Here is a 12,565-nt window from a genome sequence, read left to right as displayed (position 1 = left end):
CTTCTACTAACTCAGGAACTGTTTTTTCTGGAATTCGGGTTACTACATATTTTTGTTTTGTGCAGACATGGATGGAAGACCACTGCTATGGACTTTTCTCCACATCTCAGGGTTTGTTGGTTGAGGGACTGTGCCATGACCCCCTTGCTTTGCAGTTTTTGTTTTGGGAATAAAGCTCTCATGTGTTTGGGTTTGGGAGCCGGGAGGGTTAGGGTGGTTATGAATGTTCTAGGACTGTTTTTTTTTCTCTTTTTTGTTCTGTTTTTACTCACTAATACATGATTATTTGGTTACTGGTTTGGTTGGCCTTTCTGGCCTGCAACTGATCCCTTTAAGGGGCACTTTTCTTCTGCAATGTTTGTATCTACCATTCTATGTACTTCTGTCTAATGGTCTAGCCGACCTATCTGGTATACAACTGTTATCTCTACATGGCATGCTATTGTTCCACATGTTTGATTCGCTCACACTCTTATGCACTTCTCATGGCACGCTGGACTCCATGCTATGGTTGCTTCCAGCGGGCTTTGGGAACTGGGTTCACTAGTCATACTTTATCCCTACTCATGTCTAGACTACGTTTAGTTTCCTGGAATGTTCAGGGGCTTAACTCTAAAGTGAAACGATCCCTCATATTTGAATATCTGGCGAGACATAATCTGCATGTGATCCTTCTCCAGGAAACCCACCTCCATGGATCTAGGGTTATGGCCCTTAAGAGAGAGAAACTTGCATACACTTTTCATTCCACATACTCCACATATGCCAGGGGCACATCCATCCTCATAACTAAATCAGCACCTATCAGTGTTAATCATATCAAACTCGATCCTAATGGTTGCTTTGTAATTATCGTGCTTGAACTCCTGGGTAAGCCATACACGGTGACTAGTCTATATGCTCTGCCAACCTTCACTAAACTGTTCTTTGAACAGGTGATGAGCTCCATATTGGCAAAAGCGGGTGATTATAGCAGTACTTGATAACTCTATTGATAGGTTCCACTGCTCTACACTGGGGGGTTCAGGTCTTTCAAACTTAAAGGCATCATTTACACTTTTATGTTGGGGAGGTATGGTTAAATCATGTGACAGCAGAGTGGGGCCATGAGACTTTGCAATGCAGCGCAGCAAAACTTATCCCCATTCAACTGAATAGAACGCAATGCACGCAGTTGTGGTGTGATAGTGTACTCATTAGTACAGCAAGCTCCTCCTAAGCTCCCTAGTTTTTTTTTCGTTCAGCCTGCTGGGTTGAACTAAAAAACTTGACATGTGAACCAGGCTTTAGATCTCATTCATTTGTTCTAAATGGCCATGGAATGGCAAATATACCATGAATACCTAGAGCCAGGATCACAGATGTTCCGATTTTTGTCAGCTGCTCAGCCTGTTCACCTGGGTAATGGGCTGAAAAGAACCACTGCTGTTAACATGTATCTGCACATCCAATAGTCCCCATATTTAAGCTCCGGTGACAAAGCAAAACACACTGGGGTGTGGCCTGGCGGGAACCCAGGCTGAGGTCTTTCCCATCACTACTACATTTACATAGAACTCCGTGGATGTGCGACACCAGGGATTTTTTTTTCTCTCCTCAGTGACTACAAGAGCTGGGATGAGCTCCATCCCTTGCTGACACTCCTGTAGCACATTTGGTATCATCTACATTACTCCCCACATCGATTAAGCCTGAAATCCTAATGATTAAATGTTGAATATGTCTACATTACACTTTGCCTAAGTTTAAACTTTAGATTGAACTTTGGATATTTACTTACTCCTAAAATGCAATGCATGAGCTTTAAAACAAATCCTCACTAATCTTTGTAGCTGCAGGCATTGCAGAATTAATTCATCCTCAAAAGCGAAAACCTTTCATTTTTATTTTTTAAAGAGGAACTGAACTTTGTAAGCTGTGCCCCCCCCCCCCCAAAAAAAAAAAAATCTAGAAAGATGGCTCAGTACTAGTCACTAATATTGTCTGTAGTCTCTTTGCTGCTGATTTTCTATTACTGACTTACCAAGACTTGTTCTGCACTGTCTCCTGAGATGAGCAGTTCGAGAAAGCGGGGGCCCCACACTGCAATTTTACAGCTATGAGACTATAGGCACAGGAGTGCCTAAGTAGCTTCCCCACCCTGCCATCTTTAAAATAGGTCCCCACTCTATCCCTAGCTGATTTTATTTGTGATCGCTATCATTCTCAAAAATCCTGAATGGTCACATAAAAGACTCTAGTTGGGTTTCCTTTGGTTTCCCTCAGGCTGCCACGATCAGCTCTAATAGAAAAAATAAACAATTTGTATCAGTGCCAGTTTTGTGAAATTTGCAAATTTGCAAACTGATTTCTCTACAATGCCTATAGATACACAGATGAATAGGGGCTTTTTTAAGGGCTACTGCTTTTTCACAATATTTAAATACTTTAGTGTGCATGATCCTGGCGCAGGTTTGCTTTAAGATGGAGCTGGTCAGTGAAACATGACAGCAAATAAGATGTCACAGTTAACTGTTTTATAATACAATATTTGAAGAATCAATACATGTTATAAAAGCACTTAGAATTTAATGAAAAGATTTTGTTTGGTACATACCACCCACAGTCAGCTCATATCATTTTGTAAAAATACATGATCTTTCGGGTTAGAAAAATTACAAATATAGATCCTCAAAATGTAATTTAAATGTCTCTGAGCAATGACGCATTATTTTCTATCAACTGCCTTATCTTATGTCTTTTTTAACGTTTGAATTACTTTATAGGGTTCTTAAGTGACTAGAATAGAATGTTTATCATTTTTAATGGTTCCCTCAAAGAAATAGGCCATTTGACTCAAAACCGATTACTAAATCAAATATTTATGAGATTATACTAAGAACCAGAGCTATATTCATAATACCATCAACCTACATCAACCCTGGTTGCACAGTGCAAGGATAAAGAGAAGTATAGCCGTGGTGGAGTGCTTATTTGGATGGGTTGCTCATTGTGGTAGATTATGGAGGTAGTTTTGTAGGCTGGCCAAAAAGCCCTATGACATGTAGATTACATCTGAAATTAAGCAGATTAGCAAGGTCCCAGGCAGAATAATAGTACCCCCACCCCAGGCTACCTTTTATATGAATACCCTGTTCAAACAGTACATTAATATAAACAAAAAAATACAATCCCCCATTTTTAATACATTGTAAGCATTTCCACTTTATGTATCCTTCTCATATACCCTAAAAGACTGTAAGCTCTTCTGTTTTCCTACCGTAAACCACAATAGCGAGTACGCTCTTCCACCTTCCGTAGCCTTCGCTTAAGCCTTAATAGAGTGTAAGCTCTTCTCTTTCACACCCTGATACTTTAATAGACTGTAAGCTCTTCTATCTTCTGCATCCTTCCCGTATACCCTAATTGACTGTCAGTTCTTCCCAAATGTATACACTAATAGATTGTAAGTTCTTCCACCTTGTATTCTCACTTATAGCCTAATAGACTTTAAAGTTTCTCTATATTCTGTATGCTTTTAATATTCCCTAATGGAATGCAAACTTTTCCACTTTCTGCATCCTCCTTTATACACTAAAAGACTGCAAGCTCTTCAAATTTTTGTATAACGCCCTTATTGCCTAGAAGACTGTAAGCTTTTTCAATTCCTGCAACCCTCCCTTATACAGGTCCAAAGGCAAATTTTCCCTGCGCACACGTACAAGAAACTGTCTGTTCAGTAGTAATAGGCTGGAAACCGTGGCTGATCAAAGTGAAGAAATGTCATCAGCACACCAAGGATTCCTCGAAAGGCTCCAAAGCTTTATTATCATGGTCTCATGATAAACAAACAGCCACTATATGTTTACCGTGTGACCATGATAATAACGCCTTGGACCCTTTCGAGGAATCCTTGGTGTGCTGATGACATTTCTTCACTCCCTTATACAGGGGTTCTTAAACCTCTTAATCTGAGGTCCCAAATAAGAATACTGTTACTATACTGGGACCTGAGAATTATTACCAAAGTGTAGCAAAACTATACAAAATAAAAAAACAAAGGTCCCGTAATGAAAAAAAGAAAAAGAAAAAATATTAACACATTTGTTTTAATCAAGTATAGTTCTCATTGGTTTCTTATTTGTAAAGCAAAACATTTGAAACCTAATACAATATTAGTAAAACAATAATCATATTTTAAAGCAGGTAATAGTTTTCTGAGTATCATTTCAATCAATGTATATGTGTATACATAAACACAAAGGGAGGAATTTACCAAAATTAAACAGACAGAATCTGGTGAAGCTGTGCATAGCAACCAACCAGCTTCTATCTTCAGCTTTTTTGTTACATTTTGCGAATGAAATCTAGAAGATGAATTGTTGCCATGCACAACTGCTCCAGATTCTGGCTACTCCACTATTAGTACATTCCTCTCAAACTGTTTAAAGCAGTACTCCAGGCAGATTTAAAAAACATGAATTTAGCTCTTTATTCTTAATACATGCGGATTGTTGTTTAATGCATGGCAGTTCTTGCCATCCCTGTACAGCAGAGCTCAGACTTTTTCTGTGCAATACTCTGCCACTCACCTCACACCTGTTCTAGTTCCCCATGTGTGTCTGTGCTAACAATCATAGTATAGTCTATTACTCTACGCTGACTTTGCATTTGAAAAACAATGCTACACAATCAAGTGATGACCCATCACAAACATGCTTGTAGCCCAGTTTGGTTCCCGACTCATAGTTCAACCAGTTTCAGACCAGCTGTTGTAACTAAATGGAGAGTTGGGGGCCCCTACCATGGCAGTTGGATGTAGTCGTACATTCTTGTTTGTGGGCACCCCCACAATCCAATAATCTACTGATTCATATTACCTAGAGACAATAGGAAATAAAGACTCTTTGCATCAGAAAAGAACTAGTGTACTGGGACCCAGTTATTTTGTATACTGTATATTTGAATGTAAAAGTAAAGTGCAGCTTTCTCATAGTATTCTTAGACACTGTAGGACTTCTTCTTCAGGACCAGCACAAAGAATAAAATTGGAGCTTCCATTTTATGGGGAAAATTAAACAGCTTTACTTTAAAGTGGTTCTAAAGACTGAATTTTTTTTACCTTTATGCATTCTATGCATGAAGGTACTGCAAAAACCAATCAGGGTGCAGCTGCTTCAGTCCCCCGCCTTGCTCCAGTCCCCCGCAGAACACACACGAGGCTCTGGCCACTCCACTCGCTTGCAGCATGACATCACACCACACACTCAGGCATTGCTTCCACCAGATCTGTTCCCCCCGCCAGTGCCGCTTGAACACACCGTAGATGATCTCGGCTGGCTCCATACCAGAACTGTGCATGCCGAGCGTCACAGCCATATTTGTAACTGGCAACCTTTTACTGTCACTGGCATTTACAGGCAGGAGAAAAGTGCCTGTTTTTTTCCAGGCTGTCAGTAAATAATACTGATGGTTAGCAACACTGCCCAATACTTAACAGCGGGGAGCATCTTCGTAAGCATCTTGGATGTGAAACGTGTTAGAGATTTGATCCCCGCTGTGTCTACTTCTGTCACTTGTCTGCAATTTTGGATTTTATATAGCTAATAAAGATGCTTTTTGATGGAGTGCGGCAGTCCAGGACTTCTCTATTTCCATTGCCCAATACTTACCTGAGCCTGATCCTGATCCAGCGATGTGCATGAGAGCCGAGGCTCTCCTGGGACTCTCTCTCCTGATTGGCTGAGACACAGCAGCAGAAGCCGTTGGCACTTGGCATGGGAAGGGGCCCAAAGCACCAATGGAGGGTCTGAGAAGAGCAGGTACGTATGATGTGTTTATTATTTTAAGAAAAAAAAGGCTTTAGAACCACTTTAAGCAGCATCTGGTTACTCACTTCAATATCTGCCTTCCAGAAGAAGTGACAATCATTCTCCTTGTTTCCTATACTGCTGCCACAGGGACAGGAAACAGGAAATAAGGAAAAATCTCCCCAGTGGGGTCACAGACAGCAATAATAATAATAACTTTACAAAAGTATCTACTCTACCTAATATTTTTTTAAAGTTTTGGCTGTAGGTGTTCATTCTGCAGTGTGCATAGTAGTACACATTATTATGCACATTGCCATTATTTTTCTATGGTATTGCAGCATGCTTACAGGAACAAAGCATATCTGTCCCTCAGCAGTGAAAATAAATAGACCTGCATCAATCTCTTTCAAAGTTCTTTACATTTGACACTTCCAGGATTATCAGATGCCTGGTCTCCACTGCATTCTGCATTTTTTTCTGCCAACTTTTTTGTCCTGGTTAAGGGAAGTTAGCTGTCATTGCTGGGACGATGAGCTGTGGGTGGGCTGTGGGTGAGAGATTCCACATCTTGCAGCTGCCTGTATACAAAGGGGTATATATGCTTGTGACATCATTGTCATCTAGTATGGCCATGTGCATAATATCCTGTCTGCAGCTTATTGGCCCAGCAATGATAGCTAACTTCTGGGTTTAGCACAAACCTACGCTTATCGCTGGTCCTGATAAGATGTAAGAGCCAGAGACAGGAACCACATCATGCACCAGGTATACGACACACCCAGAAGTGTTTAGGATGAGACGTGGCCAGTACTCTTCATAATCTGAAGAATGGGTGGTATGACAAATGAGTATAAAGTCTATTTTTTTTTGCAGATCATGTGTGTGTTTTTTTTTTTTTTTAACTAAGTGAAAGAATTGTTTTAACATTGCCTAAAGTGGTTATTAACCCTTATGTATACCCAGTGAAGTGACTGGCCTCAAGTGATATACAGAGATTAAACAAATCCTCCTACGTAAGTTGTACCTGTTTATCTGCAATCTTCTCTTCTCTACAGCCATTCAAAGTTCAGAATTTATACAGCTTGTCTGACCTTTCAGAAAGTAGGGGCAAAGGAGCTGAAGTTATACTCTGCAAAGCTCAGTGAGAAGAGCTGAGAGCTGATTGCAGGGAAGGGACACACCCCTTTCACACAGGAACAGAGCTGAGGCTGTCAATCTTATGCTGTATGCTGGAGATTAGAAATGGGCTCAGGCATGTTCCTAGTCCCAACCCACCTGCCCGATCCTGCCAGGAAGCCGACACTGCACACTGCTTATCACAGGCAGTGAGAAAATTCCCAGTCTGGGCAGCTGCAGACTGGGAAATGTCTCACTGCCTGTGATTAGCAGTGTGCAGTGTCGGCTTCCTGGCGGGATCAGGCAGGTGGGTTATGACTAAGATACCGAACATGCCCAAGCCCATTTCTACTGGAGATCTCTCCCTTCTCACCTTTTTTGTCAAGAACATTTGTGAGAAGTGACTCGTACAGATAGCAGAGGAATGGAGCAGCAGATAGAAATTACACTTAGTGCTCTGTATTTAGAAAATTACACACTATAGAGAGATATGCTTTGTTCATATTTCATGTCTGAGGTTTACAACCACTTTAAATACACTTTAAAAAAGTTTCTGTCAAGTTTTCATCTTTGTCTTTACCCCACTGCTGAGCTTTTACCTTAGGTTTTTTTATTTTATATGAACACAGATTCACTTTAAACAATAGAAACAAATGTGGTTACATTGTTTTTCATATTAATTACAAATGTAATTAGAGAATATCATAGCTCCCAACTGACCCTCATTTGGAGACATCATCTTTGAAACCTAACCCTAACGCTTCAGTCTCTTGTGCAGCCACAGTTGTCCCTCTTTTTGATCTGATCTGTACATCTCTATACAAAATGTATTCTTTTACTACACAAAATGTTTTATCCAGCATCTATATTACTGCATTCGTTATTTTAAAAAGCCAATATAAAGAAAAAATAGAGATCAAGGAATGTACTGGTGTTGTTTAGTCATACCTCTCAACCGTCCCGAAATCCGCGGGACCGTCCCACGATTTAAAGTAAGTCCCGGGGTCCCGCAGATCTCAGCTGGAATCCGGGAGCAGCAGTAAGGATTTCTGCCAGCAGGACATGTCAGCTCCTCCCTCTCCCCTAAAACTTCTTTCCAGTCATTGGTTACCATTGGTCCCTCCCACCCCTCCACCCATCTCCAACCCCCTACTGTTCTCTGGTCCCACCTGTGCTCTTCTCCAGTCCCCCCCTGTGCTCTTCTTCAGTCGTCCCCCCTGTGCTCTTCTCCAGCCCCCCCGTGCTCTTCTCCAGTCCCCCCTGTGCTCTTCTCCAGTCCCCCCTGTGCCCTTATCAATCCCCCCTGTGCGCTCTTCTCCAGTCCCCCCTGTGCTCTTCTCCAGTCCCCCCCGTGCCCTTATCAATCCCCCCTGTGCTCTTCTCCAGTCCCTGTGCTGTTCTCTGGTCCCCCCTGTGCTCTTCTCAGGTACTCATGCTCTTCTCTGAGCCTCCCCTGTGCTCTTCTCCGGTCCCCAGCTGTTTTCTGGTTCCCCTCCCCCCTGTGCTCTTCTCCATTCCCCTGCTGTCCTCAGTTGCTTTCTCTACTTCAATAGTGAGACTGTTTAGACACCTAATATTTCACCATAGCCCAACATTAATGCAAATGTAAAAAAAAAAAAGCAATACAATTCTAAAAACTGTAAAACAAAGAAAAAAAAATACAAAAAAATAAATAAATAGATAATTAAGGGTTTGTTCACACTTTGGTCTCTGAAGAATGTTCGGCATTCGGATTGCTTTTCAGAGAACATTTGGCAGGTGATAAAGAAGTGTTGTATCACCTCTTCACCATCTGTTTTAACCACTTCAACCCCACATTAGCATGCTGCAACTGTGTGCAGTGCACACAGTTGTGGGGCACTTGCAGAGGCAGTGATGTTCACAGAGGGTATAATTCATGCTGCAGCTGTGAAGCAAAGCATTGTGGATACAGTATGTTCACACCCCCAGGTGCTGCCTCTGCAGCTAAAGGGGGTATGGGTAGAGGCACACAAGGGATGCCAGATTATTCCCGCCCAGCCATCATAATTTAACCACACCCACTTTTCGCTGCGGCACGCTACACTTGCCACAGGTCAATCTCCCCCTAAATGTCCCTCATTCTCAATTTCAAAAGTTGGAAGGTATGGTTTAGCCAATTATTTTCTGCATATTAGATCTAAAGGGTCCATCCAATCAAGGGCTGTGGTAGGGATATGTCCTTTGTCTCCATACAGTGCACTAAAAGGTGTTAATTTTTCATTTCAGAATGTTGGGAGGGTGGAATGACATTGGACTGCAATTCCTATCACCATTTATACAGATTCAGTTACTTTCTGGTGTTGTGGCCTTTAGTGATGGTATATCTGCATATTTTACCCTGATGGAGTTTATAGAGCCAGAAAAGTAGTGGTCACATGATCCTCCATGGAAGCACCAGGTATTTGTGACTTGCAGTAGAAGCTACAATAACATAGTGAGGTTCATGAAGACATATGAGTCCGACAGGGCCTCTATGCTTTACCATGTACATCATGCGCTTTGTTTGCTGTTAAATTTCAGTCAGGAAGTTTGCCAAAACAACAACAAAAAAAACAAGGCTCGTATAGTCTCCCTACATTTCTGACATCTTCCTGACCCACTCTGGCTGTCAGATACATTTACAAATTGACATTGTACATTTTCACAGTCATAACCTCTTGGGTTGAGAGGTCAAAATAAATATATTTGTTTTGCGGTGTTGCTCAGTCCAGACTCTCGTGGTCATCCTACAGTCATGTGTCATGATCACACAGCCATAGGCAGGGCAAAGAGTTGCTCCATACTCTTGTCCTCTTAGATTTCTTTTAATAAACAGTATATGACTTGTCTTTGAGACTGGCTTCAGGCTTTTTTTCTGCAAAATGACAAGGTTTGTGTGATCGTCTTAGTAATGTATGACTCCCTGTCCATACACAGTGGGGATGGAAAGACCCCCTTAAATTTTTCACTCTTTGTTATATTGCAGTCATTTGCTAAAATCATTTCAGTTCAGAAAAACACAGAATTGTTGACATTTTCAGATTTATTAAAAAAGAAAAACTGAAATATCACATGGTCCTAAGTATTCAGACCCTTTGCTGTGACACTCATATATTTAACTCAGGTGCTGTCCATTTCTTCTGATCATCCTTGAGATGGTTCTACACCTTCATTTGAGTCCAGCTGTGTTTGATTATACTGATTGGACTTGATTAGAAAAGCCACACACCTGTCTATATAAGACCTTACAGCTCACAGTGCATGTCAGAGCAAATGAGAATCATGAGGTCAAAGGAACTGCCTGAAGAGCTCAGAGACAGAATTGTGGCAAGGTACAGATCTGGCCAAGGTTACAAAAAAATTTCTGCTGCACTTAAGGTTCCTAAGAGCACAGTGGCCTCCATAATCCTTAAATGGAAGACGTTTGGGATGACCAGAACCCTTCCTAGAGCTGGCCGTCCGGCCAAACTGAGCTATCGGGGGAGAGGAGCCTTGGTGAGAGAGGTAAAGAAGATCACTGTGACTGAGCTCCAGAGATGCAGTCGGGAGATGGGAGAAAGTTGTAGAGTCAACCATCACTGCAGCCCTCCACCAGTCGGGGCTTTATGGCAGAGTGGCCCGACGGAAGCCTCTCCTCAGTACAAGACACATGAAAGCCCGCATGGAGTTTGCTAAAAAAACACCTGAAGGACTCCAAGATGGTGAGAAATAAGATTCTCTGGTCTGATGAGACCAAGATAGAACTTTTTGGCCTTAATTCTAAGCGGTATGTGTGGAGAAAACCAGGCACTGCTCATCACCTGTCAAATACAGTTCCAACAGTGAAGCATGGTGGTGGCAGCATCATGCTGTGGGGGTGTTTTTCAGCTGCAGGGACAGGACGACTGGTTGCAATCGAGGGAAAGATGAATGCGGCCAAGTACAGGGATATCCTGGATGAAAACCGTCTCCAGAGTGTTTAGGATCTCAGACTGGGCCGAAGGTTTACCTTCCAACAAGACAATGACCCTAAGCACACAGCTAAAATAACGAAGGAGTGGCTTCACAACTCAGTGACTGTTCTTGAATGGCCAAGCCAGAGCCCTGACTTAAACCCAATTGAGCATCTCTGGAGAGACCTAAAAATGGCTGTCCACCAATGTTTACCATCCAACCTGACAGAACTGGAGAGGATGTGCAAGGAGGAAGGGCAGAGGATCCCCAAATCCAAGTGTGAAAAACTTGTTGCATCTTTCCCAAAAAGACTCATGGCTGTATTAGATCAAAAGGGTGGTTCTACTAAATACTGAGCAAAGGGTCTGAATACTTAGGACCATGTGATATTTCAGTTTTTCTTTTTTAATAATTAATAATAATGAATACATCAAAAGTGCTAATTTTAAAGGCTAATATGCAAGTTATTGTCATAAAAAGTGTTTGGGGACCCGGGTCCTGCCCCAGGGGACATGTATCAATGCAAAAAAAGGTTTTAAAAATGGCTGTTTTTTCAGGAGCAGTGATTTTAACCCTTTCATGACTAAGCCTATTTTTGAAATTTGGTGTTTACAAGTTAAAATCCGTATTTTTTGCTAGAAAATTACTTAGAACCCCCAAACATTATATATATTTTTTTAGAAGAGAGTCTAAAGAATAAAATGGCGATTGTTGCAATATTTTTTATCACACGGTATTTGTGCAGCGGTGTTTTAAACGCAAATTTTTGGAAAAGTGACACTTTCATGAATTTTAAAAAATCCAAACAGTAAAGTTACCCCAATTTTTTTGTATAATGTGAAAGATGATGTTACGCCGAGTAAATAGATACCAAACATGTCACCCTTTATAATTGCACGCACTCGTGGAATGGCGACGAACTACGGTACCTATGAATTTCCATAGGCGACGCTTTAAAAATTTTTTACGGTTACCAGGTTTGAGCTACAGAGGAGGTCTAGGGCTAGCATTATTGCTCTCGCTCTGACGATCGCGGCGATACCTCACATGTGTGGTTTGAACACCGTTTACATATGCGGGCGCGACTTCCGTATGCGTTTTCTTCGCTGCGCGAGCTCGCGGGGACGGGGGCGCTTTAAAAATTTTTTTTTTTTTATTTATTTTATTTATTTTTGTACTTTTATAAATTGTGTTTAAAATTTTTTTTTTTTTTTTTACTTTTATTGCTGTCACAAGCAATGTAAACATCCCTTGTGACAGTAATATGTGGTGACAGGTACTCTTTATGGAGGGATGGGGGGTCTAAAAGACCCCCCATCCCTCCTTTACACTTCAAAGTATGCAGATCGCCGAAAACGGCGATTCTGAATACTGTGTACTTTTTTTAATTCGGCGCCATTGGCAGCCGAGTAAACGGGAAGTGACGTCATGACGTCGCTTCCGCGTTTACAATTAGAAGGCTAGAACGAAGCCGCTCACAGCTTCGTTCCAGCCCGCCCCCAGCCGCCGGAGATTCCCGAATGGACACCGGGCCTCCCGATCGCACGGGAGGCCCGGTAACAGCGGCGGGAGGCGGCGGGAGGCGGCGGGAGGGGGGGGATGTCCCCTCCCGCTCCTCCGGTATAACAGCCGAGCGGCTTTTAGCCGCATCAGTTGTTATATTCGGGTAGCCGATCGCCCGCTGAAAACAATGGTACCGGGATGATGCCTGCAGCTGCGGGCAT

The sequence above is a fragment of the Aquarana catesbeiana genome, linkage group LG04 (genome assembly GCF_042186555.1).
Source record: "Aquarana catesbeiana isolate 2022-GZ linkage group LG04, ASM4218655v1, whole genome shotgun sequence".
In the NCBI taxonomy this organism is placed as follows: Eukaryota; Metazoa; Chordata; class Amphibia; order Anura; family Ranidae; genus Aquarana; species Aquarana catesbeiana.
Note: the sequence above shows the minus strand (reverse complement) of the source record.